Raw genomic sequence first — 19,509 nt, 5'->3', positions numbered from 1 at the left:
TATGGTTTGGCTATGTCCCCACCCACATCTCACCTTGTAATAATACCCCCTGACTTGTGTCAAGGTGGGGCCAGGTGGAGGTAATTGAATCATGATGGGGTTCCCTCATACTGTTCTTGTGGTAGTGAATAAGTCTCACAAGTTCTGATGGTTTTATAAATGGGAGATCCCCTCACAAGCTCTCTCTTGCCTGCCGCCATGTAAGACGTTGCTTTGCTCTTCCTTCGTCTTCTGCCATGATTGTGAAGCCTCCCCAGCCATGTGAAACTGAGTCAGTTAAATCGCTTTCCTTTATAAATTACCCAGGCTTGGGTATGTCTTTATTAGAAGTGTGAGAACACATTAATACATGGGTCATGGACTATCGGCTTCAAACTTCTTTCCTAGTACTTTTCCTATTTGGAATTTATTGATTCTTTAGCCTGGTTATAAAACCTAGGGTTTTTGGCTTTTCTCTGGTCGTTACTGATTTATCTTGAAAGTTTAGGCATTTTTTGTGTGTGCTTATGCTCACACCTTCCAGTCAAAACATGCTTTTGAAAGGAAAGCCTTCTAGAAAACAGAAAATGTTCCTATACAACTTCAGTAGATGAGTTCAGTCTAGGAATACTCTGTGCCTTGCACTGATAGAAACGGGAGTATGTAAATAATGAAAACCAAAGATCTTTCTCCCAGAGAGTGTACCAATGTAGCTGTGTCATCCCGTGTAGTAGCCACCAGTCCAGTGTGACTATTTAAACTTAAAATTAAGTAAAAGTTAAAATCAGTTTCTTTTTTTTTTTTTTTTTTTTGAGATGGAGTCTCGCTCTGTCGCCCAGGCTGGAGTGCAGTGGTGCAATCTTGGCTCACTGCAAACTCCACCTCCCGGGTTCAAGCAATTCTGCCTCAGGCTCCCAAGTAACTGGGATTACAGGTGCATGCCACCATGCCTGGCTAATTTTTTGTATTGTTAGTGGAGATGGGGTTTCACTGTGTTAGCAAGAATGGTCTCGATCTCCTGATCTCGTGATCCACCCACCTCGGCCTCCCAAAGTGCCGGGATTACAGGCATGAGCCACTGCGCCCGGCCTAAAATCAGTTTCTTATTTGCACTTACCCACATTCCAAGTACTGTACAGTGCAAATATAGAACATTTCATGTCTTTGAAGTATTGGAGTCTATGTTTGTGATTTTGTGACAGTATTTCTGTTGCCATGGTAGTCTGTTATGTGGTGGCATTTCTCCATATTTTGATTAGTTTCTTGTCTTGCCAGGCCTTGGGCCAAAGTTGATAGTTTGATTTAGGATGTAAAATTATCAGGGTACTACTATATTTTCTAATTACAATAGTTTTTTCAAAGCTTTTCAGATATTTCTTCAGCATTCTTTTATAGTGATTGCACTGATGTTTATGGATGAAATGGAAAGTAGGTTTTATAGGTTTTTTTTTTTGTGGTAAAACATTCAAAACATAAATTTAGCATTTTAACGTTTTTTTTTTTCTGAGACAGGGTCTTGTTCTGTTGCCCAGGTTGGAGTGCTGTGGTGCGATCATAGCTCACTGCAACCTTAAACTCCCAGGCTCAAGCTATCTTGCCTCTTCAGCCTCCCAAGTAGCTGGGATTACAGGCATGAGCTACCGTGCCCAGTCATTTTAACCATTTTTAAGTGTGCAGTTCAGTGGTATTACATTGACATTGTTGTGCAACCATCACCATAATCCATCTTCAAAACTTTTTCATCTTGTAAAACTAAATCTATGCCCGCTAAACAAAATAGGTGCCCATTTGCTTCCTGCCCCAGTCCCTGGCAACCACCATTCTACTTTCTGTCTCTATGAATGTGACTATTCTTGGTACCTCAGGTAAGTGGAATCATACAGTATTTAGCCTTTTTGTGATGGGCTATTCTCACTTAGCATAATATCTTCAGGGTTCATCCATGTGCGTAGCATGTGTCAGAAATTCCTTCCTTTTTAAGGCTGAATAATATCCCGTTGTATGTATATATACCACGTTTGGCTTATCCATTCATCCATCAATGGACACTTGCTTGCACCTTTGTGAATAATGCTGCTATGAACATGGGTGTATAAATACTTGTGGGAGTACCTGCTTTCAATTCTTTTGGATATACAGTATACCTAGAATTGGAATTGCTGGATCATATGGTAATTCTATATTTATTTGTTTACTTATTTGGGGGAACTGCCATACTGTTTCCCAGATTTTTAAGCTCTGTTAAACTTAAAAACAAATTTATTTCTTAGGAAGTTGAGATTACTCAGACTACCTGTCCTGTATTTCCCTCACTTGTACCATGGTGCTGAAATATTACCAGAGAGTATTTTTACAGCTGTATAGGTGAAGCCTCTAAGATAAACCTTATTTCTCTTTACTGGAAGTTAACAGTATTGCTACAAGGGATAGTTTTGTAGTGTTTGGTATGTACATACTCTTAAAAGTACTAATTTCCTCTTCTGGTAGAGTATCCAAAATGAAATTAGAAAACAAGTATTTTTCTTTTTGGTGGGTTTTCTGTTAACAGAGTTTGCATAATGGTTTTTACTTATTTTTTTCTCAAGCCCACAGCACAATTCTTTTTTCTATTTTGTGTTCATTGCTTCCTAGTTGTATTTTCTGTCTCAGTCATAGTGTAATATTTTAACAGTTATATTCAAAGCAAGAGAATATATTTGGAAGTAGACATGAAAACATAGATGTTTTGAGCAAGACTCCATCTCAAAAACAAAAAAATTTAAAAAGGCCAGGCGCAGTGGCTCACGCCTGTAATCCCAGCATTTTGGGAGGCCAAGGCAGGCAGATCACTTGAGGTCAGGGGTTCAAGAAAATATACATGCTTTTATATAAATAAGCATTCAGAGATTTAAATACTTTAATGCGTTATTACAATACTTTAAGTTAGATATATTACATTTATGTAAGTTTGAAAAATTTGAGTCTTAAGCACTGTTAACATATGCTTTGTATGTATAATAGAATTCTCATCTGGTTTATATGAGTTATAAAACTGAGCAGGTAGGCAGAAATAGAGACCAGTGTTGAAAGAAGATAAATTTTCTGTATTTTGGCTTTCAGGAAGCCCTTGCATGGGCTAACCATTTGTTTCAAATGAAATGGTTTCAAGCTTGGCATTTTCTATTTTTAAAGCAAGACTGCCTAGTATAAATAAGGCCCACAGTGAAAAGATTATCGAGTAATGCTTGCCGTGGTCATTCCCAACTGAAGTTGGCTTTATGGATCTAAATTTATTTGTCTTTTTGAGGGCCATTCTTGAGATTAATACTGACATTCATAGGTAATTGAGGATTATTATTTTGGATAGGGATTCTTGTCATGAAAAAATTGGGGCAAGATATCTTAGTACCATCTTATGTGTGACCAACAACTACATAGTTCAGCCAAAATTCATTTGTCAGAGGTCATTATGATATAGGATTATTTAAAAATGCTTGTCTCAGAACTTCTGGGATTTCAGAAGAATCTGGGAAGACCACACTGTGCAGTGCTGTCATTGGCCTTATTGATTCCTTTCTTCTATTTTGATTCAATTTCAGTTTATTTTAGAGATAGGGTTTCACTCTGTCACGCAGTCTGGAGTGCAGTGGCAGGATCACAGCTCACTGTAACTAGGGCTTCAGTGATCCTCCCACCTCAGTCCCCTACCCCCACCCCCAGAAGCTGAGACCAAAGGTGCGCACCATCATATCCTGCTAATTTTTTTTTTTTTTCCTGTAAAGACTGGGTCTTGCTATGTTGCCCAGGTTGGTGTAGAATTTCTGGTCTCAGGTGATCCTCCCACCTTGGCCTCCCAAAGTGCTGAGATGACAGGTGTGAGTCATTGCACCTGGCCCTTCCTTTTAAGTAATTGTTTTTAGCTACGAATATCTTTCCTCATAAGGAAAATACTTGTTTTCCTTTTGATTATATATTTAGCTCTTATGGAGATGGCTGTGAAAATGTAAGTTGACTGAACTTACCTCTATAAGGGAACTTTTTTGCTTCTAGAAAATGTATTTATGTATACCCAAGTGTATTTTGTGAATCTGGGAGCTTGCTAGGAGATTTATGATTACTTTTCTTTTACAATTTTTTTTTTTTTGGAGGATGGGAGTTGTTTTATCACTGCTTTGGTGAAGATATTAGCTAAGTTTGATTTCATCTTGGTTTCTGTGTTTCAGGCCATCTTGCAAAAGAAGTTATATTGAAAAATGTTTTTAGGTAGTGATGGTTATCTTATGTGCCCCTCAGTTTATTTTTTTCTTAATTAGTATCCTTTCAAACCATTTTTCTTCCCACTGTCCGAGAAAATTATCAGGAAGTAATTTGTTGTAACAAATCTAGCAATTTATCTCGTTTTGTAAAATTCTCATAAAGGATTAGATAAAAGAACTTAAGGTAGTTGATGACTTAAAAAATTACTTTTTCTGTTTCAGGTAAATTAGACTTGTTCTTTCTTTCCCCATCTCATGAAAATGATTTTTTCTTGATATGGGAAATTCTGACTTTTCTAGCTCTATACCACATGGTTGCAGGGCATATATCTAAAATATTGTTTTGTTTGACTGATTTATAGTTTTCTTTTTAAGAGTTCTTTTTTCTCTGTGTTCTGATGTAGCCTTCCTTCCCAGAACTTTCCCCAATATACTATAAATCTTTGAAAGTCTTCATTTAGTAAATAATATCGTTCACTCATCGAAATGCTTAAAAAATGCAGCAACCTGACACTTATGTTACTTTTCAAGTCTTATTGAATTATCTGTATTTCCAGAACTTTATTTTCTATTTGCCAGAGCTCTTTGGTACTCAGTGAAGTATTTTAGGTAATTCTGCTTAATTTGAGGAGTTTTTATGTAGGATTAACTAGCAGCTGTAATCTGCTTCTAATTCTTGGCAGCTAATGAGTCCTTAGGCACCTGTCTGGGTGTGTGCTTGCATTGTTGAGGGCCTGCTCAGTGATTTTGGTTGATTCAGCAGTTTTAGAAACGTTAGTGTAGAAGTGAGTCTTGGAGCAACAGTGCACCATTAAACAAAAAAGGGAGCAAGTACTTTAGGATCTGCTGTGAAGTATAATGAAGGGCTTAGAGCATGTTAGTGAAAGGATTGCTGGGCCATAGCCTGCCTCATATTCATCACATAGTCATGGAAATATCTTTTGAAAAGACTGATATAAAGGCCTGTTCTGCTACTGCTTTGTGACATGGAAGATTGGAATTAGATGCTTAAATGGAAAATGTTCTCTTGTTGCAGCCTCTTTGAAATGTGCTGCTAGTGGGAGCTGCAGCTTCCTCCTGCTGACTCTGAGCCCCAGGCTTCAGTTGAGATGGTCCTTTCAGAAATGTGGAGCTTAGTCCAAGCCTGGATTTCAGTGGGTAGCACCTGGCATCTGTGGCTAGAAAGTCCTATGAAGTGTAAGTGCTTTATTCTCTCCTTATAAAGAATCCCTTTTCCTTCCTTGATTCTCTTCCTTCCCTTCCTTTTTTCTGCTGTTTAGCAGAGGGGAAGAACAATGAGCAATGTACTGTAGTTTGTAGGGTATCAGGATTTGGTTGAATTTTCTTTATGACTCAGTAGCCAAAACAAGATTTCATTTTGTTTTCTTGAGACAGCATCTCACTCTGTCACCCAGGCTGGAGGGCAGTGGTGTGATCATAGCTCGCTGCTGCCTCCAGCTACTGGGCTCAACCAATCCTCCTGCCTCAGACTCCTGAGTAGCTAGGGCTACAAGTACACCATGCCTGGCTGATTTTTAAATTTTTTTGTAGAGACAGGATCTCACTATATTGTCTCCAGGCTGGTTTTGAACACCTGGCCTTAAGCAAGCCTCCTGCCTAGGCAGGAGCCTCTGAAAGCTCTGGGATATAGGTGTGAGCCACCATGCCTGGCTGGGTGTCAACAATTCTTAAACTCTCCTGGAATTCAAAATAAAGGGATAATTATGACCCTTAATATTTAGTATGGGCAGTGTCATCATGGGTGATTTTTCATTGACGATGTACTTAGTAGTAGCCTTGATACCCAAGTTTGCCAAGTGATTCTTTAGGGGTCACTCTCATATTTAGTTATTATTCTGAAAAAACTAATACAGTATTTGAAAGGAGAAGTACATTTGACCAGTGGGTAAGACAGTATCAAAGTAAATAAGGGTGATTGAATTTAGAAGATAGTACCTTCCTTTTGCTTCTACTTGATACATTTGCACAAGAGTAAGTCAATGATTTTTCTAAGACTAATTTCCCATAGCATTGTCCTGAGAAATTCATATAGCTGCCATCCATAGTTTGTTTAAAAAAACCGCAAACTAGATAATAACAAAATGAGCATTAAAAGGTGCAATTTTCAACTCGCAGAAAAATAATTTTTTTAATGAGAGGTAATTTTCTTACATAAAGTGCACCATCTTAAGTGTATAACTCAATTTTTTCTTATATGTATATTTTAAGTAATCACAAATAACATCAAGGCATAGTACATTCTATTACTCTAGCAGATACCTGAATGCCTCTTCCCAGTAAATCATTCCCCTCCCATAACCACTATTCTGACTTACATCACCACAGATTTGTTTTGCCTGTTTTTTAAAAAACAGCTTTAGTGAAATATAGTTCACACAACTACATTTCACTCATTTAAAGTATACCGGTTAATGGTTTTTAATATAGAGATTTCTTTATCCATCAAGTTTTGGACATTTTCTTTTTTTTTTTTTTTTTTTGAGATGGAGTCTTGCCCTGTTGTCCAGGCTAGAGTGCAGTGGCACGACCTCGGCTCACTGCAACATCTGCCTCCTGGGTTCAAGCGATTCTCCTGCCTCAGCCTCCTGAGTAGCTGGGATTACAAGTGTGCACCACCACGCCTGGCTAATTTTTGTATTTTTAGTAGAGACGGGGTTTCACTGTGTTGGCCAGGCTGGTCTTGAACTCCTGACCTCAAGTGATCCACCTGCCTCTGTCTCCCAAAATGTTGGGATTACAGGCATGAGTCACCATGCCCAGCTGGACATTTTCATCATACCAAAAAGAGACCTGTACCCCTTGGCCTGCCACCTCCCACCTCATTCCTAGGCAACTACTAATCTACTTTCTGTCTCTAGAGTTTTGCCTATTCTGGATATTTCATATAAATGGAATCATATAGTTCATTATCCTTTGTGACTGTCTTCTTTCAGTTAGTATGATGTTTTCAAGGTTCATCCATGTTATAGTATATGTTATTACTTCACTCCTTTTTATGGCTGAGCAGTATTCCATTCAACATATATACCACATCTTATCCATTCATTGGTCAGTGGACATTGGGACTGTTTCCACTTTTTGGCTATCATTTGTGAATAGTGCTATAATGCATTCATGTACAAGTGCTGTTGAAATTTTTGGATTATATGATAACTCTTATTTTTTATTTATTTATTTTTTAGACAGAGTCTTCCTCTGTCACCCAGGATGGAGTGCAGGGGTGTGATTTTTGCTCACTGCAACCTCTGCCTCTCCAGCTCAAGCAATCCTCCCGCCTTAGCCTCCTGAGTAGCTGGGACTACAGGTGCACACTACCATGCCCAGCTAATTTTTGTATTTTTTCTAGAGATGGGGTTTCACTATGTTGCCCAGGCTGGTTTCAAACTCTTGGGCTCAAGCGATCCTCCCGCCTTGGCCTCCCAAAGTGCTGGGATTATAGGTGTGAGCCACTGTGCCTGGGTGATAACACTCTATTTTTAACCTTTCAAGGAATGGCATCCTGTTTTCAAAATGGCTGTACCATTTTACACTCCTACCAGCAGTGTATAAGTGTTCCTGTTTTTCTACATATTCACTAATACTTGTTGTCTGTCTTTTTGATTATAGCCATCCTGGTGGGTATGAAGTGATATCTCATTGTGGTTTTGATTTGCATTTCCTAATGGCTAATCATGTTGAGCATCTTTTCATATGCTTTTCGACCATTCATGTATCTTTGGAGAAATGTCTATTCAAGTTCTTTGTCCATTTTTTAAAAAACTTTTAGGTTCAGGGATACACATGCAGGTTTATTGTATAGGTAAACCTGTGTCATAGGGGTTTGTTGTACAGATTATTTTGTTACCCAGGTGTTAAGCCCAGGACCCATTAATTATTTTTTCCGATCCTCTCCCTCCTCTCAACCTCTTACCTCCGGTTAGTCCCAGTGTCTGTTGTTCTTCTTTGTGTTCATGTGTTCTCATCATTTAACTCCCACTTATAAATGAGAACATGTGATATTTGGTTTTCTGAACCTGTGTTAGTTTGCTAAGGATAATGGCCTCCAGCTCCATCCATGTTCCTGCAGAGGACATGATTTCATTCTTTTTTTATGGCTGCGTAGTATTCCATGGTGCATATCTACCACATTTTCTTTATCCAGTCCACTGTTGTTAGGCATTTAAGTTGATTCCATGTCTTTGCTATTGTGAATAGTACTGCAGTGAACATTTGCATGCATGTGTCTTTATGATAGAACAATTTATATTCCTTTGGGTATACACCCAGTAATGGGATTGCTGGGTCGAATGGTAGTTCTGTTTTTAGCTCTTCAAGGAATCGCCACATTGCTTTCCACAATGGTTGAACTAGTTTACACTCCCACCAACAGTGTGTAAGCATTTCTTTTTCTCTGCAACCTCACCAGCATCTGTTATTTTTTGCTTTGTCCATTTTTAAATTGGGTTCTTGATGTTGAATGCTTTCATTTTAGAAATATGGTTTCATTGGCTTTAGAATTCTTTCCTTTTTTTCTTCCCATTTTTTAGATCTACCTCTCCATGTCTTCTGGCATCCTCATTCTTGACAAGAAGTCTGCTCTAGCTTTTTACTTTTGTTCCTCTGTATTTAATGTGTCCTTTTTCTCTGCTTCCCTTCAGTATTTCTCTTTATCTCTGGTTTTCAGGAGTTTGAGTATGATATATTTAGAATTTGTTCGCTTATTTGGGGGAGTAACATTCTCTGTTGCCCTGGTCTACCCTAGTCTTTAGCATTTCCATTGTCTGCCATTCTCACTGGTAGGGCGGCCTCAGTGATCCTAGTTTTTCTCGTGGCATTCATTCTTTGCCTTGCATCTGGCAGGTATTGTGCAAAATAGTTTTTTTTTTCCCTTCTCTCAGTGGTAGGAGACCTCTCATGGTGTTGGTAGTATTATTATAGGCTCAAGACTGTTTTATGCCTATCCCCTAGGGGTAGAGGTTTTTCTTTTACGCTTAGTGCAACTGCAGTGAGTCTTAACCTGTACTTTGAGTGGTGACATGCTTTGCTGCCCCTTCCCCATAGCCTAAGGCTTTTGTTGAGGGAAGGGTTCAGTCAGAGATTTTTGTGCTTTTTCCCAACAGAGGCTCTTCCCCTCCTCCAGGACTGCACCACCAAAGGAGGTGGTCTTCTGCCCTACCCCCAGTCTTTCTCTTGAGTATCTGGTCTGCGAAGGTGATCTGCTGGGTGACTGTGAGTTCCCCTTGTGTCTGCGAGTCCCAGGGGTTCTATATGCTCATGCTAGCCCACATGCAACCTTTCTCAATTTGTTAGACGTGTTAGCTGAATTTTTATGAGCTGGTTGCCAGGTGCCCTGAATTTCTTCCTCTGTCCTGTGGTAGATGAGCCAGTGCTTGCCTTCATTTTCCTTGTTAGAGGTCTGTCCTTAGATTTCAGTCAACTTGGTTGCCCTAAGACCTCAGCTTTCTGATGCATTTAAGCAAGGTTATTTTGTAGTTTATTTGCTTTTGTGTATTGTTAACTTACGGAAAGCAGTATTGTTTCTGTCATTATATATCTTAGGTGGATGCGGAACTCTTCTGAGACATTTTTATTCTTCGTATATTTTAAATCCCACAAGATATTATTGCTTTATATAATCAGTGTTAATTGTATTTACCCATATACTTAACTGCTTTTCCATTGTTCTTCATTCATTCCTGATTTCCGTTTTCTCTTTTCCTGCTAGAATTTCAATTGTATGTGTCTTAGCCTTTTTCAGTGTGTCCCACATGTCACTTGCATTCTTCTCATTGTTTACCTGCTATCCTTTTTTTGACTTTGTGCTTCAGTCTTTTTGTTTTTTATTGACCTGTTATCAAGCATAGCAATCTATAATTCTTCAGTTGTCTGATTTGCTGTTTGGCCTTTTCTAATGGTTCTTAATTTCAGTTACTGTATTTTTTTACTTCTAGAATTTCCTTTTAATTCTTTTTTATATATTCCATTTATTAATGGAAATTCTCCAGTTTTGTCTTCTAAGTCTTTGCATATATTAATCAGCTGTTCAGTTTTTCCAACTCTTTATTTCTTTTAACCTTTTAGAAATACACCTTATAATGCCCTACTCCTTAAACTTTTCCACTTGTATCTTGTAAGAACAAGGACATGTTTCTAAAATAAACTAAAACTGTTGTCACTCTCAAGAAATTTGACATTGATATGATGGTATTATCAGTCTGTATTCAAATTTTCCTAATTGCTCTAGCTATAGATTTCAAGCTTTCTAAAATTTTATTTTCTCTAATCTAGGATCCTTCAAGAGTAATGCTTTTCTTTTGGTTGTTATGTCTCTAGTTACCTGGGTATTTTTTTTTCTTTTATGATAATGATATTAAAAAATCCAAGACAGGTACAGTGGTGCACACCTGTAGCCCCAGCTACACAGGAGGCTGAGGTGGGAGGGTTGCTTGAGCCCAGGAGGCCAGACTGGGCAACCATGTCAAGACCTTGTCCCTTTAAAACATATACACACGGCTGGGTGCGGTGGCTAACGCCTGTAATCCCAGCACTTTGGGAGGCCAAGGTGGGCGGATCATGAGGTCAGGAGTTCAAGACCAGCCTGGCCAATATGGTGAAACCCCTGTCTCTATTAAAAATACAAAAATTAGCTGGGTGTGGTGGCAGGCGCCTGGAGTCCCAGCTACCCGGGAGGCTGAGGCAGGAGAATCGCTTGAATCCGGGAGGCGGTGATTGCAGTGAGCCGAGATCACACCACTGCATTCCAGCCTAGGTGACAGAGGGAGATTCCATCTCAAAAAAAAAGAAAGAAAAGAAAAAACACACATACCCCACACAAATCCAGGGTGGGCCATTTTGTCTTAGTTTTTAGTATGCCTCACTATTTAGATTTGTCTGGTTCTTTTCTCATGATTGCATTCAGGTCAAACATTTTTTGGAAGAATACTGCATAGGCGATAATTTGTCATTTTTACTGAATCACATCAGGAGTCACATAAAATCTATTGGTGATGTTTTATTACTTTGGTTAAGACATCAGTTATTTTAGTCTTTGATAATTCATTATCTAGATAATGATTACTTTGTATTGTCTGTTTCTTTCTAGTTGTTGTCACTTGGTTTTGCTTTTTTTCCCCCCAGACGTGGTCTCGCTCTGTCACCTAGGCTGGAGTGCAATGGTGTGATCAAGGCTCACTGTGGCCTTGACTTCCTGGGCCTAAATAAATGGACCTCCCACCACAGCCTCCAAAGTAGCTGGTATTACAAGCATGTAGCACCACATCTGGCTAATTTCTTTTTTGTGTAGAGACGAGGTCTCACTTTGTTGCCCAGGTTGGTCTTGAGCTCCTGGCTTCAAGTGATCCTCCCACCTTGGCCTCCCAAAATGCTAGGATTATAGGTGTGAGCCAATGTTCCTGGCCTGGCTTTGCTTTTGTTTGATAGATGCTTGATATGTTGTTGTTTTTTTTCTTTTTTTCTTTTTTTTTTGAGACGGAGTCTCGGTATTTTGCCCAGGCCGGACTGCAGTGGCTCTATCTCGGCTCACTGCAAACTCCGCCTCCTGGGTTCACGCCATTCTCCTGCTTCAGCCTCCCGAGTAGCTGGGACTACAGGCACCTGCCACCGTGCCCGGCTAATTTTTTGTATTTTTAGTAGAGACGGGGTTTCACCGTATTAGCCAGGATGGTCTCGATCTCCTGACCTCATGATCCGCCCGCCTCGGCCTCCCAAAGTGCTGGGATTACAGGCGTGAGCCACCGCGCCTGGCCGATATGTTGTTTAAGATAAGTTGAAGAGATAAATGATGTTTCCTTCCCGAGATGAGTTTCTTTTGCTTCTGGCAGGTCTTTTTTCTTTTTTTTTTTTTTTGAGACGAAGTCTCACTCTGTTGCCCAGGCTGGAGTGCAGTGGCGCCATCTCTGCTCACTGCAAGCTCCGCCTCCCGGGTTCACGCCATTCTCCTGCCTCAGCCTCCCGAGTAGCTGGGACTACAGGCTCCCACCACCATGCCCAGCTAATTTTTTTTTTGTATTTTTATTAGAGACGGGGTTTCACCATGTTAGCCAGGATGGTCTCAATCTCCTGACCTCGTGATCCGCCCGCCTCAGCTCCCCAAAGTGCTGGGATTACAGGCGTGAGCCACCGCGCCCGGCCTGGCAGGTCTTTATGACAGGGACAGATCTCTTTGAAATTCAAAAAGGAATTGAGCAAATTCTAAGCTGTGTTTCAGCCTTTTTTTGTTTTGTTTTGTTTTCCAAGACAGGGTCTTGCTCTGTCATCCAGCCTGGAATTCAGTGGCGTGATCATGGCTCACCGCAACGTCTGCATCCTGGGCTCAAGCAATACTCCCGCCTCAGTGTTCCTGCCCACACCCCCCAGTAGCTGGGACCACAGACCTGCCATCATGCCCAGCTAATTTCACCTTGTTGCCCAGACTGGTCCTGAACTCCTAGGGCTCAAGCAGTCTTCCTGCCTCAGTCTCCCAAAGTGTTGGGATTACAGGCATGAGCCCCTGTGCCTGGCCTACTTTCTGTTTTTATGAGTCTTGCTACTTTAGATACCTTATATAAGTTAGAATCATTCAGTATTTATCTTTTAGTGGTAAGTGTATTTTCACTTAGTAGAATGTCCTTGAGGTTCATCCATGTTGTAATGTGCGTCAGAATTTCCTTCCTTTTGAAGGCTTAGTAACGTTCCACTGCATATATATACATTTTGTTTATCCATTTATCCATAGATGGGCATTTAGGTTGCTTCTGTCTCTTGGTTATTGTGAATAATGCTGCAGTTGGCTGCAGTTGAACATGGGTGTGCAAATATCTGTTTGAGATCTTTTTTTTTTTTTTTTTTTTTTTGAGTTTAGCTCTGTTGCCCAGGCTGGAGTGCAGTGGCATGATCTTGGTTCAGTGCAACCTTGGCCTCCCGAATTCAAGTTATTCTCATGCCTCAGCCTCCCAAGTAGCTGGGATTACAGTCATGTGCCACCTAACTTTTGTATTTTTAGTAGAGATGAGGTTTTGCCATGTTGGCCAGGCTGGTCTCAAACTCCTGGCCTCAAGTGATCACCCGCCTCCTAAAGTGCTGGGATTACAGGTGTGAGCCACTGTGCCCGGCCCTGTTTGAGATTTTATATTCAGTTCTTTTAGATATATAGCCAGAACTGGGATTTTTGGAATATATGGTAGTTCTATTTTTAATTTTTTGAGGAGCCTCCATCCCCTTTTCCATAGTAGCTACACCATTTACATTCCCACCAGTGATGCAAAGGGTTCCAATTTCTCCACGTCCTTGTTAACACGTAATATTTTCTGAGGTTTTTTTGCTTTGTTTTTTTGGATAGTGGTCATTCTGTTGGGTGTGAGGTAATATTTTGTTGTGGCTTTGATTTGCCTTTCCCTATGGTTGGTGATGTTGAGCATCTTTTCATATGCCTGTTAACCATTTGTATATCTTCTTTGGAGAAATATTTATTCCAGAAATGTCATCCAAGAAATCACTGTCAATTGCAATGATTATGAAGCTTTTCCCCTAGGCTTTCTTCTAAGAGTTTTATAGTTTCAGGTCTTACGTTTAGGTCTTTAGTCCTTTTTGAGTTAACTTTTATATGTGATGTAAGGGACTAACTTTGTTCTTTTTCATGTGAATATTCAGTTTTCCTAGCACCATTGTGTAGTCTTGGCACCCTTGACAAAGATCATTTGAATCCTTTACAGGAGGGTTTCTTTCTGGGTCTATTCCATTATATTGGTCTGTGTGTCCGTCTTTTGCTAGTACCCATACTGTTTTGATTACTATGGTTTTGTAATAAGTGTTGAAATTAGAAGTATGAGACCTCCAATATTATTCTTTTTTAAGATTGTTTTGGCTATTTGGGGTCTCTTGAGATTCCATATGAAGGAAACAATTCCATTTTCTGCAGAAAATGTCATCGAGATTTTGTTGAAGGTTACATTGAATCTGTAGATTACATTGGGTAGTACTGAAATCTTAACAATATTAAGTCTTCCAGTCCATGAACATGAGATGTCTTTCATTTATTGGTGTCATCTTTAATTTCTTTCAGCAATGTTTTGTAATTTTCAGTATACAAGTCTTTTGTCTCCTTGGTTAAGCTTATTCCTGAGTATTTTATTCTTTTTTATTCTATTATAAATGGAATTGTTTCTTTTCAGATTTTTCATTGTTAGTATGTAGAAGCAACTAATTTTAATCTGTTAATTTTGTGACCTGCAACTTTGCCGAATTCATTTATTAAGTCTAACAGTCTTCTTATGGAATCTTTTGGGTTTTCTACGTGTAAGATCATGTAGAATGATCTTACATTATATGTGACCAGAGATTATTTTATGTCTTCCTTTCAATTTAGATGCCCTTTGTTTTTCTTGCCTAATTGCTCTGGCTAGAACTTGGAACACTATGTTGAATAGAAGTGGCAACAGTAGACATCCTAGTCTTGTTCCTGATCTTACAGTTTTGAAAAGCTTTTTGTCTTCACTGTTGTGTGATGTTAGCTGTTGGTTTTTGCATATATGGCCTTTATTACGTTGAAGTTGTTTCCTTCCTGGTTTGTTGAGTGTCTTTATCATGAAAGGGTGTCAAAGTCTGTTAGATGCTTTTTTTGCATAAATTGATATGACCATGTCTTTTCCTTCTTCATTCTATTAATGTGGTGGATTACATTTATTTTCGTATGTTGAGCCACCCTTGTATTCCAGGTATAAATCCCACTTGATGATGATGTATAATCCCTTCAATATGTTGTTGAAAAGCCAGGCATGATGGCTCATGCCTGTAATCTGACCTATTTGGGAGGCTGAGGCAGGAGGATTGCTTAAGGCCAGGAGCTCAAAACCCATCTGGGCAACATAGCAACACCCCATCTCTAAATTTAAAATTTTGAAAATAAAAATTTAAAAATTGAGAAAAAAATATGCTATTGAATTCCATTTGTTAGTATTTTATTGAGGGTTTTTGCATTACTATTCATATGGGATGTTATTAGTCTGTGATTTTCTTTTCTTGTTTCTTCATCTAGCTTTGGTATCAGAATAATGCTGGTCTCATAGAATGAGTAGGAAGTGTTCTTTCCTCTTCAGTTTTTGGAAAGAGTCTGAAAAGGATTAATGTTATTTCTTTACATGTTTTGTAGAATTCACCAGTAAAGCCATTTGGTCCTGGGCTTTTCTTCATTGGGAAGTTTTTCATTACTGATTTCATCTCTTTACAAGTTATAGATCTATTCAGATTTTCTATTTCTTCATGATTTAGTCTTGGTAGGTTATTTTTCTAGGAATTTGTTTATTTCATGTAAGTTATTCAATATGTTCACTTGCAGTTGTTCATAATACTTTTTATAACCCTTTTTATTTCTGTAAAATTGGTAGTAATATCCTGACTTTTATTTCTGATTAGTTATTTAAATCGTCTATTTCTTTCTTTCTGTCTTTTTTTTTTTTTTTTTTTTTTTGACATAGAACCTCACTCTGTCACCAAGGCTGGAGTGCTGTGGCATGATCTCGGCTCACTGCAACCTCTGCCTCCCGGGTTCAAGCGATTCTCATGCCTCAGCCTCCCAAGTAGCTGGGACTACAGGCAGCTGCCGTCAGGCCTGGCTAGTTTATTTATTTCTTTTTTTGTATTTTTAATAGAGACAGGGTTTCACCACGTTGGCCAGGCTGGTCTTGAACTCCTGACTTCAAGTGATCTGCCCGCCTTGGCCTCCCAAAGTGCTGGGATTAACAGGCATGAGCCACTGCACCCGGCTCTCTCTTATTTCTTAATCTAGCTTAAGCTTTGTCAATTTTGTTGTTGTTGTTGTTAATTTTGAAATACTTTACTTTTAAAACAGGTCACAACACTAAGCTTTTGGCCCATTCCGCCATTGTACAAGCTACAGATGCTTGCTCAGCAGCTGAGGGGCACTCTTGAGTAGCATATCTGAAAAGTGAATAAAAATCCATATAAAACAAATATTTAAATAGTTTCCATAGGAACATATATAATGTGTGACCTATATCCTAGTCTTCCATATTGCTGCATCCATATGAACCCAACTCTTAATAAAAGTGAATAAAAATCCATATAAAACAAAAATTTAAATAGTTTCCATAGTAACACAAATAATGTGTAACCCATATCCTAGTCTTCCATATTGCCATGTCCATGCGAACTCAACTCTTACGAAATCCCTTAATTCAAGCTGGACTCATGGTTAACAACTACAAGAGTGATATCTACATATTAATACTAGCGGAAGCACAAGTTGCTGATTGATGTTTCATTCTATTTTCCCAAGCACAAGACACAGGCAGGGTGCTAACGTCCTGTTCCTCTACTTGGGGTGGGAGATCGTGGTTCTAGATACACTGCATGAGTTTTGATGCTGGTCCTGACATCACATGTAGATTGTTGGCCTCTGGAATCCATTAAAAGTAGAAGTAGCAGCAACAGTGTCAGCGCCCATGTTTTTAAAGAGCATCCAATTACCTACATATATTTTGGGCAGATCACAGTGCTCAACAATCTGATCAAGGCCATCACATGTTTTTCCCATATACTGGATGAATAATGCTTCTCACTGATCTAGGTCTCTTTTGCAGCAGGGGCTTTACCTGTGCATGATCATAAAGGATTGATTAAATGATCCATATACTTCATCATTCATGTAATACATAAAGGTCTGTTCACTTGACTCATCTTCCTCTTCAGAGCCTGTCTGTTCTTTTTTTTTTTTCTTTCTTTTTGAGACAGAGTCTCGCTCTGTCACCCAGGCTGGAGTGCAGTGGTGCGATCTGGGCTCACTGCAAGCTTCGCCTCTTGGGTTCACTCCATTCTCCTGCCTCAGCCTCCCGAGTAGCTGGGACTACAGGCACCCGCCACCATGCCCGGCTAATTTTTTGTATTTTTTTTAGTAGAGATGGGGTTTCACTGTGTTAGCCAGGATGGTCTTGATCTCCTGACCTCATGAACTGCCTGCCTCAGCCTCCCAAAGTGCTGGGATTACAGGCATGAGCCACCGCGACGGCTGTCTGTTCTTTTAATATGATTTTTTTGGCAGTGAAAGCTGATACCACATGAAATATCTGCCTGGCTCAGCTGTGACTCTCTCTCTAGAGTCTGGTGGAAAATACTTGTCCGATGCTGGGTTGATTACACTGGTAATACTTCAGATTTAAGCCTCACATCCTCAGATCCAGGAAAGCAACTGCCAGTATTAAGCAGTTACATTCTGAAACCAAACTCAACTCCTGTGTCAAAGACATAGTGGACATTGGAGGCTGCCTGCATGAAGGTCTCAGGATTGGTACAGCTACTTCCTACATGGAAGCTGACACCAGTAACATCAATATTTAGCTCTTTTGCCCATTCCAGAAGAAGCCTGCTGGCTTTGAGCATGGCACCAGATTTAACACTGACGTGACGGGCTGCTTTGGAATCATCATTTGCAATCTTAAAAACCAACTCTGCTTTGAGTGTGTTCTGGCAACTGACATCAACTTGACCTCATTACCGAAAATCATCATCTGGACTCCATTATTGGCAGTGTACTTAATTTGAGACATTTGTTTACAAGAATTTGCATAGATAAACCTCTCTGGGGGCATCCCCAGAATCTGCACCAATTGTATTTCAGCCTTGCTAGCACAGTCAAATCCTGTCCCGATGGCAGCAAGAGTCTTGATGATGGCTCTGCTGTCATTATATTTGACTGCATAAAAGGGGGTGACATGAAGAAGAGCTTTTAAAAATCTTAGATGTGCCTTTAGAATGTCTCTAAGGTCCATGACATAGAAGGCATCCTAATCATCATCAGAAGAAAATTCATTAATTTTTTGGTCCAGAATGTCCTTGTTAGTAAAACCTTCATCAAGGAAGCAAGTGGCAGTGAAACTCTTCATTATTAAACTTTTCATGGTTTCTTGATGTTCCTCTGAAACACAACAGAATGGAAAACTAAGAGATGGAATTGAAAGAAATATTTCCAGCTTCTCACAAAGACAGTTCTCCACGAATTCCAAATCCTGCCTCTTGTGCCCTCAGAGCAGCAGTGGAAACATTCTCAGAGCACCTGGGTACCACGGAGAGTGAAGATGCTGCTGTCTGAGCCAGAGCTACAGGACCTCTCTGCTGTGCCTGTCAGTGCCTTGCTTCTGCCCGCCAGAGATGCTGGCCCAAGGTAGTGCTGGAGCTGTTGGCAGAGGGGTGGCCAGTGACTGTGGCTGCCGGGACTGACCTTGTTGATCTTTTTGTAGCATTCCCTTGATTTTCCTATCCTCTATTTTGTTAATCTTTGCCCTAAATCTTTATTATTTCCTTCTTTTTGCTAGCTTTGGATTTAGTTTGTTCTTTTTCTGGCTCCTTAAGGTGTAAAATTAGGTTGTTGATTTGAGACCTTTATTCTTTTTTAATGTAAGCATATATACAGTTATACATTTTATTCCTCTTAGCACAGTTTTTGCTGCATCCCATAAGTTTTGGTATGTTGTGTTCTTATACTAGTTCAGTTTAGTTCAGTTTTATACTAGATCTTATACTAGTTCAGTTTAATATGCAACATTGGGGTTTTTGTTCTGTTTTCTAAACATAAACACAGAAACACAATACAAATGTATAACTTAGTGAGTTACTATATGTGAATGTCCTTTTAGCCACCACCCAAGTCAAGAAACATCTTCATTTGTCTGAAGATGTTTTCTGATTTCCCTTCCTTGACCCATTGGTTTTTTAAGAGTATGTTGTTTAATTTCCACATATTTGGGAAATTTCTAGTTTCCCTTTTGCTGTTGACTCCTAGTTTTATTGTGATCAGAAAAGATGTTTTGTATGATTTCAGTCTTTGAAAATTTATTAAGACTTACTTTGTGGCCTAACGTATCAGTCTTTTTAAGGAGTGGTATATTTCTTGTTTCCTTCACTGGGTCCCAACTCAAGAGTTTGGAGTATTTACCAGGGCTTCTCTTCGATATTCTGAATTCCAGTTTTTATTTCCCCAGTCTTGAGAGGCTGTCCAGAGCTCTTCAGCTTCTTAGCCTCTTGTCTTCCACTTTCAAATTGGCAAATGCCATGAGGGGAAAAGTGGAGCCAAAGAGTGAACTGAACTCTCTGCTCTTCCATTCCCTTCTTTCTGGGATCTGTGGCCTCATATTTTAGCTTTGGTGTCTTTAAAAAGGTTCTTTGTAGGGAGTATTTAGTGAATTTTTTTTTTTTTTTTTTTTGAGACAGTCTTGCTCTGTCGCCCAGGCTGGAGTGCAGTAGCGTGTTCTTGGCTCACTGCAGCATCCACCTCCTTGGTTCAAGT

The 19,509-nt window shown here is 39.5% G+C and overlaps 1 protein-coding gene and 1 pseudogene across 3 annotated transcripts in view; one reads left to right on the top strand and one right to left on the bottom strand.

Moving 5' to 3' along the window:
• Positions 1-19,509, top strand: part of TNPO3 (transportin 3) — a 97,990-nt gene that overhangs the window by 7,898 nt on the left and 70,583 nt on the right. Inside the window, exon 1 of one of the 3 annotated variants that reach the window (XM_054559071.2) lies at positions 5,274-5,411. The gene's annotated coding sequence lies outside the window, so the exon portion shown is untranslated. 3 annotated transcript variants of the gene reach the window in all.
• On the bottom strand, positions 16,405-19,325 carry LOC103891206 (ornithine decarboxylase-like; annotated as a pseudogene).

The sequence above is a fragment of the Pongo abelii genome, chromosome 6, assembly GCF_028885655.2.
Source record: "Pongo abelii isolate AG06213 chromosome 6, NHGRI_mPonAbe1-v2.0_pri, whole genome shotgun sequence".
Taxonomy (NCBI): Eukaryota; Metazoa; Chordata; class Mammalia; order Primates; family Hominidae; genus Pongo; species Pongo abelii.
This window is presented reverse-complemented; position numbering and strand designations above follow the sequence as displayed.